The sequence below is a fragment of the Cuculus canorus genome, chromosome 2, assembly GCF_017976375.1.
Source record: "Cuculus canorus isolate bCucCan1 chromosome 2, bCucCan1.pri, whole genome shotgun sequence".
Classification (NCBI taxonomy): domain Eukaryota; kingdom Metazoa; phylum Chordata; class Aves; order Cuculiformes; family Cuculidae; genus Cuculus; species Cuculus canorus.
This window is the reverse complement of record NC_071402.1, coordinates 79617014-79638891: the sequence shown is the minus strand read 5'-3', so window position 1 is coordinate 79638891 and position 21878 is coordinate 79617014. Positions and strand designations below refer to the sequence as shown.

At 42.5% G+C, this 21878-nt stretch overlaps 1 protein-coding gene across 1 annotated transcript in view; it reads right to left on the bottom strand.

Annotated features, from left to right (window-relative positions):
- BASP1 (brain abundant membrane attached signal protein 1) overlaps positions 1 to 20278 on the bottom strand; it is a 50086-nt gene extending 29808 nt beyond the window's left edge. Inside the window, exon 1 of the mRNA XM_054060234.1 lies at positions 20060 to 20278. The gene's annotated coding sequence lies outside the window, so the exon portion shown is untranslated. The remainder of the gene's footprint in view (positions 1 to 20059) is intronic.
- Positions 20279 to 21878: the final 1600 nt, after the last annotated feature.

The window sequence follows — 21878 nt, the reverse complement described above, 5'->3', positions numbered from 1 at the left end:
CCAGATAACTTGCCAGAACAAGCTATTCTGTGCCCTGGTGCAAGATTTTGGCAAGCTTTGCTATGTCTATTGGAAGTATGTTTCCTGTGAGCCCTGGAAGCACCAGAAAGGCTCTTAGCTAAGATGTACCCAGGCAGGAGTGAGCACAGGGAGAGGGGATGAAGAAGAAGAGCTGAGCATAAAGGGGAGCCTATGGCGAGGTAGGCGTCTGAGACTTCTTGTGGGAGCACAAGAGGTAGACCTGGGATGGGAACTTACTGCAAGAAAAGCCTTGGGATCAAAAGACATGGAGGATTTGAGAGAAGGATGAGAAAGCTGTACAAGGGGGATTCCTAACGGCAGAGATGTCTGTGCCAATAATTAACTAGAGAGGGCTCTACACATTAAATCAACATATTTGAAAGAACTCACTGCTGTGACAAGGGATAGGACAACCATGCCAAACTGCAAAGGCCATGTGCCCAGAGCAGGAACACAGAAGTGCCAGAGAGGAGAAAATTACCCTCTTTGGGAACTGGAAGAGATTATGTGCTGGGTTGAGTGCTCCTAACTGGAAACGATCTTTGCTACCTCATTTTGGTTTTGGGTTTAGGGGCTGTAGGGCCTTGGAGGGGAGGATGATAAAAGAGGATGGAGATTATTCAAGGCCACAAGGCAATCCTGAATTCATACATACAGATTTTGGTCTTTGTTCCAGTCTCCACAGCAAGCAAGAGTAAGTGTCTGTGCCTGCAAGCTGTCTCCCAAACAGCTGACAAAGATTCGACCCTGGTCAAGATTCAGGAGAGCCTGGAGGCAGCTAAATTAGGCCTGGTACTGAACAGGAGTTAAAATCAAGGAGTTTTGTACAATCAAACTTCTCTCTACCAAGCCTTCCTCATCTGTTTTTTCCTTTAGCATTATCTGAGCTAATGAGGAATTGTCCATTGTGTTAGGCCACCCTCAAAGCAGTTGCCCAAAAGGAGCAGAGGAGAAACAGTCTCCAGTAATGCAAAAACGCGCACATGTTGGCAGAGAGCAATGGATTAAATGCAAGCACAGGGTTCATATGGTTTTCAATTCACTTTAGTACTTAACTCTATTAATCTTATTTTAAATACAGAGGTCTCACTCACTACTGTAGTGGGATACTTTATGAACTAATTCCAGAATATTTTCACTGTTCTTCTTTTTTTCTGTTTTTCCACTCTAATGGGAAAGCCTCACCCCCCAAAAAAAGCTTCAATTAAAACATGACAATTCTTTTATGTTCTCAAGGACTTGGCAAGCAGGCAGATTTGGCAAGCAGAGTCATGGCCAGGCAGGAGCTTTTAAGTTTATGGACACTAAGGCCAGTGATATAAGGCACATACACTCTGTATCACAGCTGCCTGCTACTGAATTTCCACGGTGGGTCAGTGACTCAGTTACATAAACAGTGGAACTAAGAGATCAAATCATCTCCAGCACAGCCAGTCTATTAATGAAAAGAAAGTCCTGTTGGGTATGAAAAATCAGGAACTGGCGAAAAAAAAACAGCTAGGAAGGTTCCCTGGCTTAAAAGACAGCACAGACCTGAGTCTGAAGTTACTGGCTCCAATAAACTTGGCTTAAATCAATCTTCAATATCTACAACTTTTTGAAATAGCATGCATGGCTTCTCTTAACACGATATAATAGGCTTCTGGCAACACAGAGAGAGAAGGCAGCATTTTACAGGACCTCTTTCTAACTCACCCTTCTCATTGTCACTTTGCTTCAAAGAAATTCTCAGATATGTTTCATCTCTGTCTTATCTGAGTTATGATAGCCATGTTTAAGTATGGCCAGCTAACTATCCTCAGTGGATAATTGGGAGCACTGAAGAGTATTTAATTTAGGCTTTTAATTTAGGCATTTGAGTTTCTTTCTTAAGCTACTTGATGAGAACTGCAAAATTACACTTTCAGTTTTCATAAAACCTACAGAAAAGTGCAAAATCTTTTACATAACAATGACATGTTTCAGAGCACTAATAACCCTTTGTTGTGAAAACCTTCACACGTGATGAACTAAGGCTTCAAAATAGCCTATAACCCAGGCATATAAATTCAATTGAATTCAAATAGCTGCTAACTGCAGCTAAGTTACAATCCCCTAGTAAGACCCTGGTAATACTGAAGAAATAAAAAGAAGCAACAAGGAAGGAAGAGTTAAAGCATCCTCTATAACAGCTGAATATCTTAATCAGCTGTTGTAATGATTTATTTCTTGGCCCAGGCAATTTGCTAAAAAAATCAGAGATTCATGTCTAAGGTCTAAGGAAATGAAATGTCAGGTGTCAGTATCTATCTTAAGACGTAATAACATGATACAGTTTCCCTGGAAACATGGTCAGGAAATTTCAAATTGCCACCACACTGTGTCAGAGTGAATCCTTAAATAGTACCTGCAAGAAACCCTCTGAAGTCTTGAAGTGCTCCATGACTGTTGAGGCAGCAGCTGGTTGAAAAACAAAACATACTCTGATCTTTGCCTTATTGTTGATCTGCATGATGTCCTTCTTTTGGCTACTCAATGTGTTGTTCTCTGCAAACAATTGGACTATTTGTCTAGGAATAGAAATATACTGTATAGTGAGAAAATGATCTAATTTTTAATTTTCCTTTAAGATAACGTGAGGAAACTCTTTCTGAAGCACTGCGAGTTACATGTGCTTTCAAAATGGAAAATAAAAACATTGTTCCAAGAGAAAGAGGAAATAGTCTCAAATTACTTAATGAATTTTCCACATATTTCTCCATCTGACCAATTGCATTAATAATACCATGCAAGACCCATTACACCTTCTCACTTCCCAAAACTGCACATATTTCAGGCATAAGAAAATTAAAGCCACATAAAATTGAGAAATCATAAGCCCTGGAAAACAAGTGTTTAAAAGGTCTTATCAGCCACACTCATAGCAGTGCTAAGTTTGGAGATCTTTCTCTTAGCTTACAGAGACACTAGTGACTGATTTGACTGATAATCAGAGTTGGCTATTTTATTTCACTGTTTGAACACTTCACGGCAGAAATATTTGTACAAAATGCGTATTTGTTAGCTAGGACAACACACACAAGCCAGTTGTTGAGGTCAAAAATACTCCTGAAGCAACGTTTCAGTACTAGATTGTGGAAATAGCAGAACAGCCCAAATGAACACAGAATTTCAAGGGAGCACTCTTCATATCCGCCTAATTGGGTGGACACATCAATCTTTGTTAGAGCACCTCAGTGATTCATTTGTTGTTTACTGAGGCATGCGCTGGAAGAGTCCACTGGCATGCCTTCAAGGGTCACAGAGAAACCTCTTCCATTGAAATTAAAAATCTAGTTGTCTTTAGCAGCTTTTTAATAAACAGGATTTCTATTTGACCCACATTAGAAGCTTGCTTTGTTGAGATGTAGAAAGAAATGTTTGTCCTTGCAAAAAAGCACAGGAGCTGGTAATATTCAGATTAGATCTCTGCAGTGATTAGGTATTATTAGCACTTGAGTTTCAGCTCAAAATTAGTATAGTTTCTTCCTTGCCTCGAGAAGTTATTGTCAAAGAGTCACCTTCCTTCCTCTCTGAGGCAGCAGATTTTATAGACCCTGGAGTCTATTTAACGAATGGATTTTCAATCAGACCTGCATTAGATGAGAAGCTGGAGTGCTCCAACACCTCATTGAACATAGGTTCATGTAAGACTATCTGCAGCACAGATGCATGCAAGCCTAGCTTTAGCACCAACTATGCCAGGTGCTGGTAGTCACATGTGCTGCCTCAAAATGCTAAATATTTGTGTATCCACACTACGGCTTGCATGGTTTCTGCAGACTGCTGAGCTCCATGCTGCTGTGCAACTCTAGCATATGCCTTGAGCTAACTCAAAACTAGTGGTGAGTTAAAAAACACAGAGCCATCACAGCAGCAACAGCAGTGTAGACATGCCATAAAAGTCACAGGCAAAAGTAGAAGGAAGTGGCTTTTGATCCAGTAGAGCAGTTATTCAGCTTGCCTGGCAGGGACAGCAAGTAAATGCTCAGACATAGCCCCTCACACTCCCCATGCTAGGTAGCTTCCCCACCAAGAATGCTTGTGGCATCACCCAGGGGTGATTGGGCCAGAAAGGTTCATGACTCACAACTTCATTACAAATCAAAAAGTGCTTTTTTCATGCTGTTCTCTTTGATGGCTTTCAGCATTTACATCAGAGATTTCATGGTTAGGTGTATACTTGCTATCTGCGTATAAGTTACATCACATTTTTTTACAAGCTTAAATTCCTTTGTTTAGTGTGAGTTTGCTTTACAGAAATAAAACCACTAGAAAACAGGGTTGGTCTCTTATTCCCTGTAACAGACAGAACATGGGTTTGCTATAAATGGCGTTTATGCTGAAGGAACGATGCTAGACCCATTAAATTTGTATAATGGATTCAGTCTCTGCAGCACCATTCACTTGTAGAAATGTGCAAATATAAGGTAGTAGGATCTCCATCTTTCAAGTTGCCGTTTTCAAGTCATTTGGTTATTTAAGGTGGGAGTTAAGAGGGACTGCTAGATTTTACAAACATTATTTTCTGAAGAGTGATGTGCACGAAAGAAAGCTTTCTAATGAAAGATAAAACTGATATATTTAATATTGATTTTTTTAAATGCTATTTTTATTCAATGTAGCTCAATTGAAAAGAGTGGAACAAGGATACTTACTAACCCAGGCAACGCAATACTGAAACAAACTAGTACTGAAACTCTCAACTGGGAGGCAGAATTATGGGCTACAGAACGGGACAACATTCTGGCGCCCACATTAGGAGAAGCAGTAGGGTAAAATACATGTGAAATTCTACAAGAAGTGGCTAAACATTCTGAGAAGGATAAAATTAGCTCCCACAGAGCTCCCTCATGAACATGGCTATGGTTCTGCTGGGAACAGAGCTAACTCCCACACCTCTTCAGCCACCAAATGCACTACAGATACATTCCAACATTTATGGTTGCAATATAAATAAGCAGAAACTGGCAGATCCATAGCTGTGGATCTCATGCATTAGGAAGAGTCCAACTGTTCTTCACTTCCAGATAAAATCAGAAAATAAATTTACTTGCAGTTGGTTTCTCAAAAATCCCACCGACAGTCCTTTCCTTAAACTGTATTGCCTCAGGGTATGGTAGAAAACAATTCTCAAGGAGTTACAGTTTGCAGAAAGTACCCCATGCATTATTGTATGAAAAGAAAATATGATAGCTGGGCTCACTTCACAAAATATGCTTTCACACAAATACACTTACCTCACTGTCCTGACAAACTGTCTCATTTTTTGCTAACAGTCCTATCTTCCCCTCCCACAAGCGAGTGGTACGGTTTTTCTGTAGTGAAATGGCTGACACAGTAGATATAGATACGAAAAACCTGTACAAAATTAAGCTCAGTTTTATAGCCACCTCATAAGCACACTAAGTTAGAAAATTACACATATTCATAAATTATGTGGAGCAGCTATCTACAGGGTAAGACATTTCATAAAAAGTGCTAAGTTCCTGTTTACAATATAAAGGATTTCTTAAACCAGCACCAGTGTAGCAATTTGTTATGTGCAACACGTTTGGGTTGCTGCTTTACTAATCGACTTCTATCAAGCAGTACAACCTGTAATCTCAACATCCTGTTTTCAGTGGGAATCAGGAATTACAGTTTAAACAGTTGAACAAAAAAATCCTTTATCTTTTGAAGCAAATCATGAGTGACTGTTATACTAAAAAAAAAAAACCACCTCCTTTGAAGAGATTAGAAATATGTATTAGGAATTAAAATGTAGTATCCTTGATTAAAACTGATGGAAATCCCCCCAACTCCCCACAGTGAGTGTTCATTAAATGAACATTAAGAAACACTTGAAAGTATGAACCTAAGTTTCCAGTTCAATGTAACAGTTTTATCACAACAACCCACTCACTATTTTTAATATTCAAATCAAAAGGAAACATTAAAGTAAGAATTTAGAGAGCCTTCTGCAGCTGTCTTGCACTGTCAGGATCACAATACCCCTTGAGAGACCTGGCTCCTGCCCAAGGCACAGAAGTCTTGGATGCTTTGAGGCATCCCTTTACTGCCTTACCTCTTTACTCACGCCTTAGTTTTACACATAAACCTATTCAGATGTAAACAAAAGGATTGGATTATAAAACATAAGTTTTATTGCTTGCTTTTATGGGAATCAAAACAACGTAAAAAGATGAAAAACAAAGAACAAACAAAGAAACAAAACCAACAAGAACGCTTAAGATCTGAGCTGGTCTTCATTTACACAAAATAGATGCAGACAAAAGAGACATAGATGGCCATAGTCTGAGTTAATTCAGTTCTGATTTCCCACCCTGGAATTTACTTGTCAGTTCACACAAAGAATGATCTTGGGGCAGATTTAACCCTTTGGCACTGAGGTAATTCACTTACTAGATTCTAAACCAAAAAGCATTTTACTGGAAGATGTCACAATTGGCATTAATTTCCAAAGTTAGTGCAATTTATTTTTAATTCCATAATGTGATGTTTCCATGTTCTAATTGTAAGATCGATAGTTTTAAAAATATTGTGTTAGATGAAAAACACGCTTAGAGGAATAACATCAAAAATCATTAAAATCTTGAAATGAAGGTGTATTTAGGTGATAGAGCTAAGCCAAACTAAATAGCTTGCTGTTCCAAGTAGGATGGGCCCACTGCCCGCTCCCCTTCCCTTTCAGCCAGTCTGGCTCTTTGCTGAGCCCTGGGCAAGGTGATTCAGCTCACTGAGCTGGGAGAAAAGGAGCCCAGCCAGAAAATACAAAGCAAACAGGGGAGAGCATGCAGCCAGCCCACCCTGAAGACACGCTGATTTAGTTCAGCTGTCCTACCAAGACCCTTAAGGTGGAAGTATCTAACACTGCAAATAGGATTTAAATAAGGAAAAAAATCCCACGCATCACTGTAACATAAATTGTAAATTTTCACACTACGTAATTTGCCTCTAACGTGAAGTAGTGAGACCCAGCTCTGTGATTAAGATACATGCCAGGCACTTAACTGGCAGTTGGGGACTTGAACATCTTCCCGGAAACTCCTGCAAATAAAATATTGCAAAATGGCAGAAGGGGTAGATATTTAATTTATGAATCAAACAAAGACACTGGCTTTATACTTAAGCCACATGGCAAAAAGCTGTTCAGTCTCCCAGAAGGTTGGTATTTATGGCATTTTTAGACGAGCTTTTACAGTCACACAGGCAAAAAAAAATAGCCACAGGTTTAAACCCTTTGCTTAAAGAGTCACTTTATCTACCAAAGAGCATGTTTCAACTCTTCTCTGTCCAGTTCAGACCTGGACTTCAGCTTTCAACACCCCGATGAGCGCTCTAACTAGGGGCTATTCTCTTGACACTTAGTAGTTTATGTAGCATGAAGTAGTCAGCTCCATCAGTAGAGGCTGACTCTAACCCAGCCAAAACTGGATAATATAGTCTGCTGAATATGTTACTCACTTGTTTTATAGGAGAAAAGTCTAATAATGCAGCTGGAATCAGCAAGAGAAAAAATTTTGATCTTGGTTGTCCATATGGGTTTCTTACACATTAAATTATCAGCTGTCTCAAAGCAGGTAAGCCTGCCCTTTCTTTTCAGTTAGAAATAAAATCCTGTATGATTATTCCTACAGAATTTGAGCTGCAAGAACTCAAACACTTTCCTGTAGAAAACATTTCACTGAAAGATTCCCAGCCAGCTCCACTGTCATGGCCAAATCTCAAACTGTTCTATGCCAAACTTTTTAATGAAGGAATAGAAAAAAAATGCCAAGAGTGTTCTTCACTTGACTGGAAACTGCTGATAAGATTTTATTTAAACTTTCCTCCTATCAGTATTACACTTCCCATTCAGTGAAAGAACTGCAAAGGCTGCAGCAGTACACAGAGAGCTATAAAATCTATTAAAATACATTAAAATTTCAGATAATTCACATTACATGTTTTGCAACAAGTTTTCTTATTGCAAAATATCCTCAGGGTGCTTTACCAATAGGCATGTGATACATACCTTTCTTTAATTAATGCTCATTAGTCCACAGGCTTTGTATGCTATTTCATGCTTTAGGTCTTAAACCTCAACATTCTAGGAAATGTACTCGTTATTAAGTCGCTAGTTACCGTATGGTAGAAAACGGAAATGTTTTTCTATCCTACTGTTGCTGATAGCAGTCTCAAAAGCATAATCTAATCCTGAAATGCAAACTTGAAGGTTCATGTTTATTTTCATTGGCTTGCCTCTTCAGTAGAAAAGGCCTTTGTAGAAGCAAACTAATTATGCCAGCCATATCTGGTTTATACATGTCAGATATTTATCTATGACAAATCAGCCCAGATCTGCAGCTTAAAACATTAGCACGTACATAATACTGGAAGATAAAAACTATTTTCTAGGGCATATCAATCCCTGAATGAGGTTCCAGCATGGTCATGTTTAGCACTTCATCTTGCTTACCCATTTCTTGCACTGCAGAGATCTATAAGGCAGCTGATATAACAGCCTTGGTTGGATTACTTGTGAACAGTTTTTACAGAAACCAAAACCAAATTCACCACCAAAAATATAGTACTTCTTCCTCTTTAGGTAGTAGGAAACTTGCCTTCAACATTGATACTATCCAAATTAACCTACCATTGGTTTCTCAAAGGAACCAAGGAGGAAGACAAGAAGAAAAGTAGGCAGATGACTGAACACTGGGATTTAATATTTTGGTAAATGTTTACTTATCATGATTGCAAACATGAGGACTGTTATATCATATAAGAGCATCCGATCCAATCAGTGCTGCCTACCCAACCATCCAAATTTCCATAGAATTTTAGCGGCTCGTAGCACTGACTTTGTTGGCACAACTCAATTAGATTCAAAGCAAACACTCACTGATCAACAACATAAATAAAACAAGAACGAAGCTCTAGTTCTGCTCCCAGACATGCCTCCATCACTGAAAGTTTCCCTTTAGAAAATACAAACACAGTGTTGTGCATGGCTCAAAAATCTGTCAGTTGCTGAATAATCTAACAATTAGCAGCTAAACGAAGGTGAGCATTTCCTCATCTCTAATAACACCAAGGTATGGGCAGCTAGCCAAGAATCTGGTTCATTAAGCAGAAACATACATACAAGTCCTACAAGTACTTCTTAAGAGCTCATTATTTCCAGTAAGCACCTATGGAAACTATATAGATTTCAGGTTGCCCTCAGATACAGAAAGGCTGACTGATTTCAAACACATAGTCCAAAGTAACTGCAGCATGGATAGCCCCTGATGTTGAACCAGGAACTTCAACAGCACCTGCCCACCTGCACACAAAAGACAGATTACACAAAGATATTTGTTCAGCTGAATGTGAAGTCTATTCAAAACCATTTATGACTATACACCAAGGATTTCTTTATAAATGAGCCTAATTTATATCAGCCTTAACCTTCAAAGCCATTGTTATTATGCCATTAAGTCTGAGCAACCATGTGCTGAAAACATGTGCGTAGCCTTTTCTACACAGTTAGATTTTCCATTCATCTGTGGAACAACCCAGCAAATGTCTCTGCATTCTATAGATTAATAACAAAGTACATCCTAGTGCCCTATCAATCAGAATTGCAAAGCTTTCCTCAGATGCAGTCACAAGATTGCATCCTAGGCTTACAGAGTAAAATTTTCAAACATACCCACATGACTATGTATCACTGTCTTGAAATAAAATTTAGGAACTGAAAAGCCTCAGTTCTTTTTGTAAGCTTTACTCCCCTTCTTGTATATCAGTCCCAATTTGAAGAACAGCCTCAAAGTTTCACGAATTCTGTCAAAAGCGCTAGAAGAAATCTCTTTAACAACCGACAATGTTCAGCATCAATAAAATAAATCTCCTCTTGTCAGTATTAGAAAAGTCTTATTTGTATATTTCTTTCTAGCATATATCATGTCCATAAAGCATCTTAGCAAAGGGTTTATCATTTATCTTTTGATTTCTGTTCTAAAAGAGCTCAGACATACTGCCAACAAATTAACATGCTTGGGAATTATTTTGTTTCAACTGAACTAAAAACAAGCGTGTTCCAAAGTTTCCCCATGTGCCTGATCCTACCAACCATAGGGCTGGAAGGGACCTCAAGAGAAGTCTAGATAGCTCCTTTTCTTGCGGCAAGGCAGAATGAGTTACATTTAAGTGACCTCTTGCTGGTTATTTTCTTACCTCTTCCTTAAAAAATAATTCTCTTCCTTACACTGCATAAAAACAATGTGCTCTGTTTTCCTTTCCATCGATTCTGTTTGGTCACTCTTATTGTTTACATGTGCATCCACTCGAATGGTATCTCTCTTCTATGTTGCATAAGACCCATGCCAGTAATGTCTTTAAAAGTTCAGTGCATAATGTGTGAAAAGCTCAGATGTCCATTTTAAAACAGTTAAAAGACTATTTATTGCATTTTGATTGCAATCACTTAGCACTACTAGTGAGTGGGCCCCTGTTATTCTTGTTGTCTCTTTATTGTCAAGAAAATCCTCTTTATGGTAGTCCTGATCACATATTCTTTATGGCTAGCATATACCGTCCTTATTAGGAATTATCCCATAGGCAAGGAATTTTTACTGTGATTTATTAATTTCAATTTATTTAAATTATTTTAACTCAGGTTACTGATCATCTTCCATCTCTTACAAAGTAAAGAGTAAATATTGTCCACACACAGTCTAAAGCTATATTTATCTACACAGACTATGGAAATCCCGTTTCTTGTGCACAACATATTTACTTGCTGGTCCTTACTGGCAGAACAGAGACAGATGTCTCCTTATTTCGTGAAAGGCTTTAACAAGATTGTAAATTACGAGATGTATTGCCAACATAAAAAAAAATAATTCCACCATGTTAATTAAGATCAAGTCTCTGTATTTTTTATTTCAGATTAAGGGCAGCTGGGAGGTGTAACTTTGAAACATAATCTCTTAGGAACCGTAAGCAGATTTAACCACAAATAGCTAAATGTGCCTAGATACGTGAAATTATATTTAACTATCTCCCTAGCTAATTAGATCAGGGAATCAGAATCATATGGCTAGATTAATTAAGATAAAACAGGGCATTTGTAATAATTAAGTTAGTTCTTTGGTCTTCTTTCCAGTGCAGGGAGTCAAGGAACATGGTTAGTGCAGTACCTGATGACTGGCACCTCAGACCATGTATGCCCACGGATGCAGTGCCACCAAAGCCACTGTGTTTGCAAGACAACAAAGAAGGCTCCTGAGGACAGCCTCATTTTATTTGTTTGTTTTAAGAAGAAGACCAAGTAGCCAGAAGACTTCCTTCCCTGGAGGAGTCCTTGAGGCTTCTCAGAGGAGAAAATATTACCAGAGACGTCAGGCTGAGGCAGGCAAGAGATTCAAGCCTGGAACCTGTAGCTCAGGAACAACACTGTAGAACTGCTGTGAGCAGACCCACAGTCAGACCCCAAAGGTGTTGAAAAGAAAGCTCAAGACCAGGGAGGACTGTGAGAATTTACTCCAATGCAGAAAACCACTGCGTACATGAAAATAACACTAGTATTCTAAACTTGCAAGGGTTCACAGGCAGAGATCAGTCTGTGAATAAACTTCTTATCTATTGTTTTGGTTCTCTTATTGCTGTTTTCTCTATTTAATTAGTTAACTAACTGATACAAGTAGTTGTAATTCTAATGAAAATAATGGCTTTGAGTTTTTTGGTCTTCTTTGGGAGCACAATGTACAGGAGATGATCTAAATCAATCCACTTCAGTTCTCCGGCCCCCTACTTGGAGGCCCTCCACAGTGACCAAAGGCTATTTTGTGTCTTCACTCTGTAGATACAAACTTGTACTTCAGAAAAAAGGCATGTATTTTGTCATCATGAACTCATTTGGCTTGAACATAGCCCTCATCTTGATGGCATTCATAATGAATTTGCACAGCACTCATGTTGTTGTCTCCATCATTTATAGATTTTATGCTTTATTTGGACATAATGAAAATCTCAAGCAATTAGAAGTGGATCCAAAGAAGGGTTTCTCTGTGAAAAAGCTCAGGCCAGTATTACTGTGACAGCTACTGGCCTTTATGCAGACAAGCTTTGTCTATTATAATAGCAAATATTTCCCCTAAAAGTGTGTTTTGGAAGGTTTTGCAACTCACTAATGGAGTTTAATTATGATCTTGCAGCAATTTGTTTAATGCCTTACAGGAATCATATCTAGTTCTTGAAAACATGACTGGCAATGCAAGCTATCACATACAGAGGTTTGGGGTTGTTGGTTTTTTTTTGTTGTTCTTCTAATGTAATCAAGAGCCAGTTTTGCTTAAAACTAAAACAACACATAAAAAGGAAAAAAATCTGTTCTCTTTCAGTCAGCAGAAGCAGAAATCACATTCATATTTCTTTGAGTGATAAGAAGTTAAAAGTGTGGAATGCTTTCGCCTGGCAGAGCTCCAAGATTTCCATATTGTTACAGGATTTGCATGAAATTTCATTTAAGATCAAGTTCTCATGTTGATACAATCTCACTCTAATGAACATACAGATTGGGAGCTATATCCATGCAAACAGTTGTGGTCCAGTAGCATTGGTTTTAGAGTTTAGAATTAAAGAAGTTTGGCAATAAGTGATTCTGTTTTCAGTGGTTCTTTCAGCTGAAAATATGGACTTCTAGAAAGGATAACCTAGGGAAGTAGCAACATAACAACTATGATAATTTAATTGAAATACAGATAAATTATCTTCATGAATATGTCAAGGAAGGACACAAAGCCAAACCTAGCTGAAAAATGGGTAAGTACTAGCATGAAGATACCAAACCTTTTTTTCACTGTGACAGATTTACAAATGTGCACAGAGATAATAACGTATATTACAACATGTTAATATAAAGTTTCTGTTAGGAAGCATTTTCAACGAGGAGAAAATGTACTGAAGAACTTCATTTTTAAGTAGAAAGTAAATAAAAGCTGCTCTTCGCAGAGTGTAAATTTAGTGTCGTTGCTTCACACGAAACTTCTGGACAGGGTTTTTTTCTGAACAACAAATCTGTCAGTGCAGAACTTCCTTTGCTCCCTATCACCTCTGTGTTTTAGATGGTGAGGCACTTGGATGTTCCATCTCTTTCTTCACACTGTCAACAGTTGTGGTAAAACATGCAAAGCCAGTTCTTTTCCCTCAACACCATCCTCCATATATCAACTCCAAGTTAAAATAGAGGTGGCAAGTATTTAAAAACACAATATTTATCCTTCTCACAGCAGGGAGGATCCATTACATTTGTTATTTGTTGACTGATATGTTTATTTTTCTCCACAATGTGTTGGTGACTGTGTTGTGTGAGGTATTTACAAAAACATTTGTAGGTGATTTGCACTATAGTTTGAACCTTTGGTAACAGAAGGTACCTTAGCACTGAAGGCCACATTCAAGACATTGTGCCTTGGTGGATTGTCAGTGTATTGTTTGGTCAGTAATGAGACACCATGAGGAATGCCACATTTTGTTTGTCATGTCCACCAATAATTTGTTCATGAATCTGTAAGTCACCAGCTCACTCACAGAAAAGGATGACAGCTGAACTTTCAGTGACCTAATAATTATTCTAATGATTATAAAAAAATACTGTAATATTAGTTTTCTTGAGCTCTGTTGAAGCCTTTACTCAATATTACACTTGGGAGGGGTAGAGTGCGCTCAGGTGACCTATCATATTCCAGTGGACGCGGCAGCTCTTACACAGCTTGGTTCTAAAAGACAATGTTCTACAAGGCAAATTCTTCATTCTAAAATAGTTCTTGGTTCTACAAATTCCTAGTTCTAAAACACAAATTCATTAAGACAGTGTCATCAGTTCAGTCCCACTCTCTCAGCCCATCAGGTTCAGAAACCTGTTGGTTAGAGCAGCTAGCACATCTCCTCCATTTGCCTCAGCTTTTGTGGTGATGGCAAGAAACTGTTTTCATCACCTCAGAGCTCACTGAATTTGCTTCCTCCCACCAGTTCAGCACAATTAGTAGAAAAATCATGCAATCATGCACTTACCAGTGCTGGTCAAAATACAAACAACAGGAAACTTTGCATATGAATGCAGAATGCCAAAATCACCTGAGCACCACATCTAGTGGTGGCAGGTTTCACCCTATCCTTTTCCAGATCTCTAGTTTCATACCACCTCTTGCCTGGTTTTGGTTTTGGTTTTTTCCTCCCCAAATTACGTGCTTCACTGCTTTGAGGAAGGATGATTACAGGAAGATGATGTAGCAATCCCCAGGCTCTGGTCTATCTTGGGCAAACAAATGTACCAAAGGGTTTCGCATGGTTTTACTCTTCCATGTTGATTACATGTTTGCCAACTGGGTTTTCACTGTTTTCTACACCCTGATTTACACTTGTTTTGTGTGTATTTTTCTAAGGTAGTAAGATGAGAGAAATGTGTGTTGCTTCTACTATTGTTGATCCACTCTTTGTTTTGTCTAACTTTGCCTCACTTCTTCTCCACAGTTCAGCAATCATCTTAAATTTGCCTGGTAGATACACGTCTACAGCATCGTGCTATGGCCATCTTCAACTTCATCCTAAAACAGTTAATAATGTCAAGCTGTAATTTTGAATATAAGCCCCTCCTCCTTGACCAAACAATCACATAAAGAAAACAGTAACAGCAGAAAATAAATTCACAAAGTAAAATCAGGCTCTAACCTTTTGCAGGGGTTATGCTCTACATCCTATCAAGTACTTAAGGACTACTGAAACAGGAGATGGCCTGTAGCCCCCCGGATCATGCTACTCGTGGACAAGTGGCTTCCATTTGTCATCTAAAGTCACGATGGCACAGATTTGTGTCATTAAGAATAATCCTATGGGAAGTTTTGCCATTAGAGTTACTGGGCTTTTGTCTGCAGTAAAAGGTTATGCTTTAACGTTGCATTCACATCCTCTTCATGTTAATCCATTAGTACTATGACCACTGCGACACCATTAGTAAGCATCCATCAACATACTTTTATAAGTAGCAAAATGTAGATGATTAAGGCCCAATCTCATTACACACTCAGCATTGCATCCTTTGTAAGGACAACAACTCTCTAATCAAAATGCAGCTCCTACCATCAGTCCTATGGTTTACATTAAGCACCAAGTGCTCACTGCTCTGAACAACTGGTAGGGTAGCACACAGAAACTTAATTATTTTGAAAAGACATTCAAATTTCCTACAGGGGGGAAAAAAAAAATCCCTGGATCAGCAGATCATAATCATATGTGGCACTACTTACCAGGCTAAAATCTAAACTATGCAACATGTGACTAAAAAGCATGTGGTTTTCCCAACACTACTGCACTGGTGAGGTACTTGGCAGCCTATACCCAACGAGTCATATCAGCTATACAGCCTATTACTATTCTGCAGAACACAATACCAAACACATCAAAAGAGATTGGCCTTGATTTATATCCTAAGACAGAAGGTTTTTATTAATAAAACTGTTTCCTCAGAGTTAAATTCCATTAACCATACTTAAGAGGGAATTACTACACATCTTGCTCCCAGGCAAAACCTGACCATTCTACATGTGTTACAAATCAGTATCTCTTTATATTTATCGATGAGCTGAAGAAAGTCAAAGGTTTTTATTTTCAGATTGTGGCAAGTCAGGAATCTTTCATGCTTAAGGATTCATGTTGCTGCCAGTCAGCTTCTATTTTTAACTTATGAATTTTCATATCAAATAAACAACAGCTACATTTTCATACTAACCGCGTTTCTCCATTTTGAATTAAGAAGCTTAGCTGGCATCACGCTTTTAAGAAAGACAGCTGGCAGATACAAGATGCTGTAGAGAGGACTTTAAAGTCCTTTCCACTCTGCATGAGGTGTTTCCCCTATTCTTCCCCCTGCATTTTTTTAATCTTGAAAGGGTTTCCTACTAAATGGTATGAAACCTCTATTAGGCTGCATATGGTTTCTATTTTCAAGTCTCTAATGCTTTCAGGAATTTCTTTGATTTCTCTAGTTGTTAATTCATTCTTGCCATTCCTGACTGACACAAAAGAAGCAATCCAAGCTCCTTCTAAATTTTCTTTCTTTAGTTATGAAGCTATCTCTATATATCTGTAAAGTAGTTCAAAATGGCCTGCCACTATTTCTCTTGTAGGGATGAAGTTAGAGCCTTGAATATTGATTGATAGCTCTTCGTTATATTTGAATAACATCCAGTTTTCTCACTTGAAGTACTCAGATTTTAACTATTAAATTTAGGGCATACACAGGGACATTAGATTTACACCTAGTGACCTAAATCAAGACCTTGGATTTGCACACAAAATAACAAATGTAGCATCCTCTTCTTGCAGATGGGAGGAAAAAATAAAGATTCTGGAACATTCGTTTTCAAAATCAGTGCAAAATCAGCTTGCAGTGGCAAGTTTCTAAATAATTGGTAGCTCAGTGGTAGCTGAATGCCTGAAAATGTAGCCACACAGAACTCTCACAAGATTTCATGGGAAGGCCTGATTCTGCCCTGCAACCAGCTTCTGTTCCTCAGTGTATCCCATCTGGGCATGGGTGGCTGCCTTCACAAGGGAAGAGTTTAGCATTTTTCAAACAGAAGCCATGCTGTAGAGGGGAGGCTCTGCTGAAGGACTTCATGGTTCACTGCATGGGGCAAGGCTACCAGTAGAAGACAGCACAAACATAAGAAGCTTCACTTGGAAAATACAATTTATTGCAGAGACTTACTGTTGTGTCATAATTTAGCCAGAAATACTTAAGGACTAGAGATAGCACTAGAGATGGTTCTGAAGTTATGGAGTGTGCACACTCTAATGCTCCTGAGAAAAAGAAAAAAAATAAAGGGAAGAAAAAGCACCTTATCATTGCTTCATGCAGTAACTGGAACAGTACTTTTACTAGTTTTACCTTTTTTTAATGTTGATTTTATTTTGACTGGATATGATATGCTCAGAGGTTCATATCAACACAAAAAAAAAAACCCAACCTGCTGAGTGAGTGCTTTTTGTCAGCAACATACAATTTCCCTGAATTACACAATCAGCTCTTTCACACATGAAGCGTATAAGAATAGACAGAGCCACTATGAATTTCTCAACGCTTTGGGTTTATTCCGTTCACAGACCAGAGCTGGTGCTCTAGTGAAACTAAAACAGACAGACAAAATGAATATATTCACTGCATACAACCCAGTACGCAGGAAGATCACAAAGCAAAGCTTCCTCATATGAAGTTCCATGAGACAATGAGTAGAGACAGCGAGTGCAAAAACCTTTAGTCACGTCCCTACTTCTTCCTTGCACCCCACTAAATCTTGGAGGGTCTGACAGAAATTCTCAGAAATGCCTTGAATATTAAAGGATTGTGTGGGTCAAGGTATCTCCACTGGAGACAGCAGCAGCAGATATCACATCCTCCCCTGGTACAGTGCTCCCACCCCATGCTCTTGCTGCTCCTGTGCTTATTGGGGAACCGCTACACTGGGAAGAGCTACAGTGGGAAGAGCTACAGTGGGAAGAGCTACACTGGTGTTTGAAGCCTGGCAAGCAGTCTAGGTGGTGCCTAGCAAGCATCCAGCAAGCAGGGAGGGGACAGTAAGACAGATTTTAGGAGTCTGGTGGCAGTGCTTCTTCAGAAGAGACCTTAATTGAAAACACTGGAAATACCAACTAATCACCATGTGAGGGGCCTTGGGGTGTATGTTTTCCAGCAAATGTTCATCAGCTTAGCGGGGAAGCAATAAAACCCACTGCCATCCTCTCTTTAGAGCTCACTTGCAATAACCCTTTGTCATTTTTTAACTCTGGCGTGACAAATACACCAGTTCTCGACACCCAGAAACTACCAGTCATTAGCTTACAAAATTACCCGTTTCCAATAGGCTCCAGCACGCTCACCCTAAAGAGAAACATAATATCCTAATTTTGGACCAGAGCATCTGCTGGGAGGAGAAAAGGGCGGAGGAGGAACGAGCATCGAGATGCAACAATTCGAACAAAAGATTTCAAGATGTCGCACTAACACACACACACACACACACACACACACGCACGCACACTCACGCACACACACGCACATACAAATCTTCTCCTTGAAAGCCTGCTTCCCTCGGCAGAGGGAGATGTTCCAGGAGAACGCCTGGACACACAGAGCGCGAGTGGCCCCCCGAGACGGAGCGGGGCTGCAGGCACGTCCTCGCACCACAGGACACCCGCTTGCGGGACGTCCATGGCACTCGCTTCTCCCTCTTTGACCAAAAGGACCCGCAAAGGGTCCTGCTGTCACAGAGGACCCTCTCGCTGCCCTTTTGCTGCGCTGCCCCGACTCCCGAGCCCATTTTGCAGGGTTTGGAGCCTGGGGCGGGGGGAGCTCTGCGGGTATCCTGCAGCCTCACACCGACCCAAACCCTCCGCGGGCGGGGTTGGCTCCCCCTTCCTCTTTTCTTTCAAAAATGATGTTTTCTGGGCGAGGTGATGGGGCTGCACAGGGAGATGGGGGCGGTGGGGTGTGGGGGGGGTACCGGGTGGCACAGCTCAGGCTGGCGCGGTGGAGGGGACTGAAGGGTGTCGGCATCCCGATTTACCTCCCCAGGCGGGTGGATCTCCGGCGAGGCCGAGGCGGGGGGGCTGGGAATGGGGAGAAGGGGGGAGAAGGGGGGAAAAGGGGGGTCCCATCGCAGCGCGGTGCCTTTGTTCCCAACCCCGCCCCCGCCTCCGCGCATGCGCCGGGCAGAGACAAAGGCAGCGGCAGGGGCGGCTGCGGGGGGGGTTCATTCATTCCCCTCCGCATCCCGTGTGTTCCCCCACCACCCCTTCTCCCGCTCCTGGAGCCCTCTTCCTTCCCGTAGAGCCCAGCTGAGGCACGGGAAAGGTTCCTTGAGGGAGAGAGACACGCGTGTGCGTGGGGAGAGGCGACACTGCGAGGCGGAGCTGGAGGAGAAAGGAATAAAAAAGAAAAAAAAGGGCGTGGGGAAGTGTAGTTGCTTTGGTGAGGAGAGAAAAGAAAAAACTGAAAAGGGAGGAAAAAAAGGGGGGGAGAGCGGAGGGAATCTGGAGGGGGGGGCGGCATTCGATGAATATTCACGAGCGAAGCGTATCGCTGTGATCCCGGGGGGGGGCAGCTATGGCCCCTGCCTATTTTGACGGCCGGTGCGTATCCCCTGTCCCCCGTCCCCCCGTCCGCCCCCCAGGTAGGGCTCGGTCAGCCCCCCCCCCTTCCCCCCGCCGCCCCTGAAAAATAAATCCTTAGCATAAACGCTTCACCAAGCGCAGGGATCAAACTCTCCCGCACACACGCGTGGCCGCGAAGGCAGCCTCGCCCAGAACAATCGCATTGTTGAGAGCCACAATGGGCACGCGCCACCCCCCCACCCCCCCCCCGAGCCCCGCATCGCAGCACCGCACCGCGCCCACTCCCCTGCCCCCGCCGAGCATCCGTGCATCCCCCACTGCCCCCCCCAAAAAAAAACCCCACCGCCCTGCCTTTTTCCCAGCGTAGTGCGTTTCCTTCTCCGAGCGTTCCCTTTCGTAAAGAGGTTTGGGGGGATTTTATATTTTTTTTAATTATTTTTTTTTTCCTAAGCAGCCTCCCGTTGGAAACAGACTCGAGCCACCGAAAAAACAAATTGTGCATAAACCACTATTTTCCCCACCACACCCATCGCTACCTCTGCACACGCCGTCCTTTCCCCCCCCAAGCTTTATCGGGCATTTAAATTTCACGGAATAGCCTTTGAGTCCGGTTTGTGCCTCGAATCCGCTCCTTGGCGGTTTCCTTCTCGAGGAATAGAGATCCTCGCAGCGATATTCCTAAAATGTGCCCGGGCACACGGTTCCCACTCTGCTCCGCTCTCCCCGCTCCTTCCAACTCCAACCTACATCTCCTTTCCAACCTACATCTCCTTTCCCCACATCAGACACCACGGTGGGGGGGGGGGCGAAATGCTAAAAAACGCAGAGCTCTCGGGTCCTCGCTATTTAAATGGCATAAGTGAGATGCACCGTTTCTTACCTTGTTATGTTTTTCCTCTCTCCCCCTTCTGTGTATTTGTCTGCTGGGCTGTCCCAAAGAGAGTCCCAGGTAGCCCAGAGCCCTCTCTCCTCGATCTGGATGCTGTGGCTCTCCCCTGCTCGCTCGCCGGGACTGGAGTGACTCCTGCCTGCTGGAGCAATGCCGCCGCTACCGCGGCTGCTGCCTCTGCATTTCTCACTCTCTCTCTCTCTCTCTCTCTCCCCCTCCCTCTTTCCCTCCCTTCCCCCTTCTCTGTGACAGTCTGTGGGCAGTTCAAAAGCCACACGCACTTATTTATTTATTTTTTTCCTCCCTTCCCTCCTCCCGGCTCGCAGGAGGGAGATGCGCTGCGCGACGATCGCGCTTAGGGGGCGCACGGACCCCCAAGGTTTTAAATATTGGCTTTGCCCGCTGCGGGAGGACTCTCAAACGCACCTTGCAGCCTGACACCTACACGCACACACCTCCCTAAAATAATAAAATCCCGGGGAGGATCCTGACGAGGAGGGGACGGGGGAGAGCGAAGGGAGAAGCCAGCTTTGTTGCCTCCAGAAGAGCGGGAGCGGCTGTGCCCCTGTGGGTCCGGTCCCGGAGGAGTTGGGAAGCCGCGGAGGGGGTTGGAAAAGCGGGATGGCTGCCTGCCTACAGGTGCAGCCCTTTTCGGGAGCACGTTTCTTCTCTGGAGGGGGGCGGAGGAGGTTAGAAAGTCCTTGGTTTAATGCTTTTGGCACGCTTAAGGAGAGGGTCCGTTCATTAAACACAAAAGACAACAAAAAAAAAATAGAGGGAAGCAACCCATTTCTCAGGAGAGCGGATCTCTCGCGGGCGCTCCAGTAGCTGAAGAGCTGGCCTGAACGTCGCTGGGGCTTCAAGTCTGGTAACCCTGCGGTTTTCCCCCTTTCCAAAGCTTCCCTGGGAACGCCACAGCACCCCTGCACCCTCCAGCCGTAACTAAGGACACTGCCCGCATCTTCCCACCCTCCCTCACTTTAAAACCTCTCCGCCAGGCACAGCCCGGCTGCCTTGCGCGTTTCCGAGAGCGATGCGCGGGGTTGGGGCGCCCTCTGCTCCCGGAGCGGCCCGAGGGCAGCAGCTGCTTTGCCGGGACGGGTGCTGGCTCCGGGGCGGGTCACCGCCCCCCAGTGGCCCCGATGCCGGGGAAGGTCGTCGAAACGGCCCCGCTAGGAGCTCGGGGGATGCTCAGGGTCATGGAGGGGAGCAGCCCGGCTGCGTCACGGCAGGAAAGAATGGTTTGGATTGGAAAGGACCTTAAAAATCATCCAGTCCACTCCCCATGCCATGGGCAGGGACACCTCCCACTAGACCAGGCTGCTCGAAGCCCCATCCTGGCCTTGAACACCTCCAGGGAGGGGGCATCCACAGCTTCCCTGGGCAACCTCTGCCAGTGACTCACCACCCTCATCGGGAAGAATTTATTCCTAATATCTAGCCTAAATCATCTCCCCTCCAATTTAAAGCATCTTTCAGCAGGGACGACGAAAGCTATTTTCTGTTCATCTGGGGACAAGATCTGAACGAGAGATGCGTAGCTGGCCAGTGCTAAGGATAATTGCGGATTGCATTTTCCATAGAGACGGAGGGAAAAGGGCTTGGGGAGAGGGGCAGGCGTGACAGGGGCTGCGGCGCGGAGGTTTTGCTGCAGGGTGCGGTGTGCGAGGCGAAGAGTCCCGCTTCCCATACACTCCCACGTACAAAAATTATCGGTAAATAAAACGCAATTGGGATGTCTGTGCTTCACGCACTGTGCCCTGCAGCCTGTGGCTGCATCCAGCTGCTGCCGGGGCCGGGGAGCGAATCA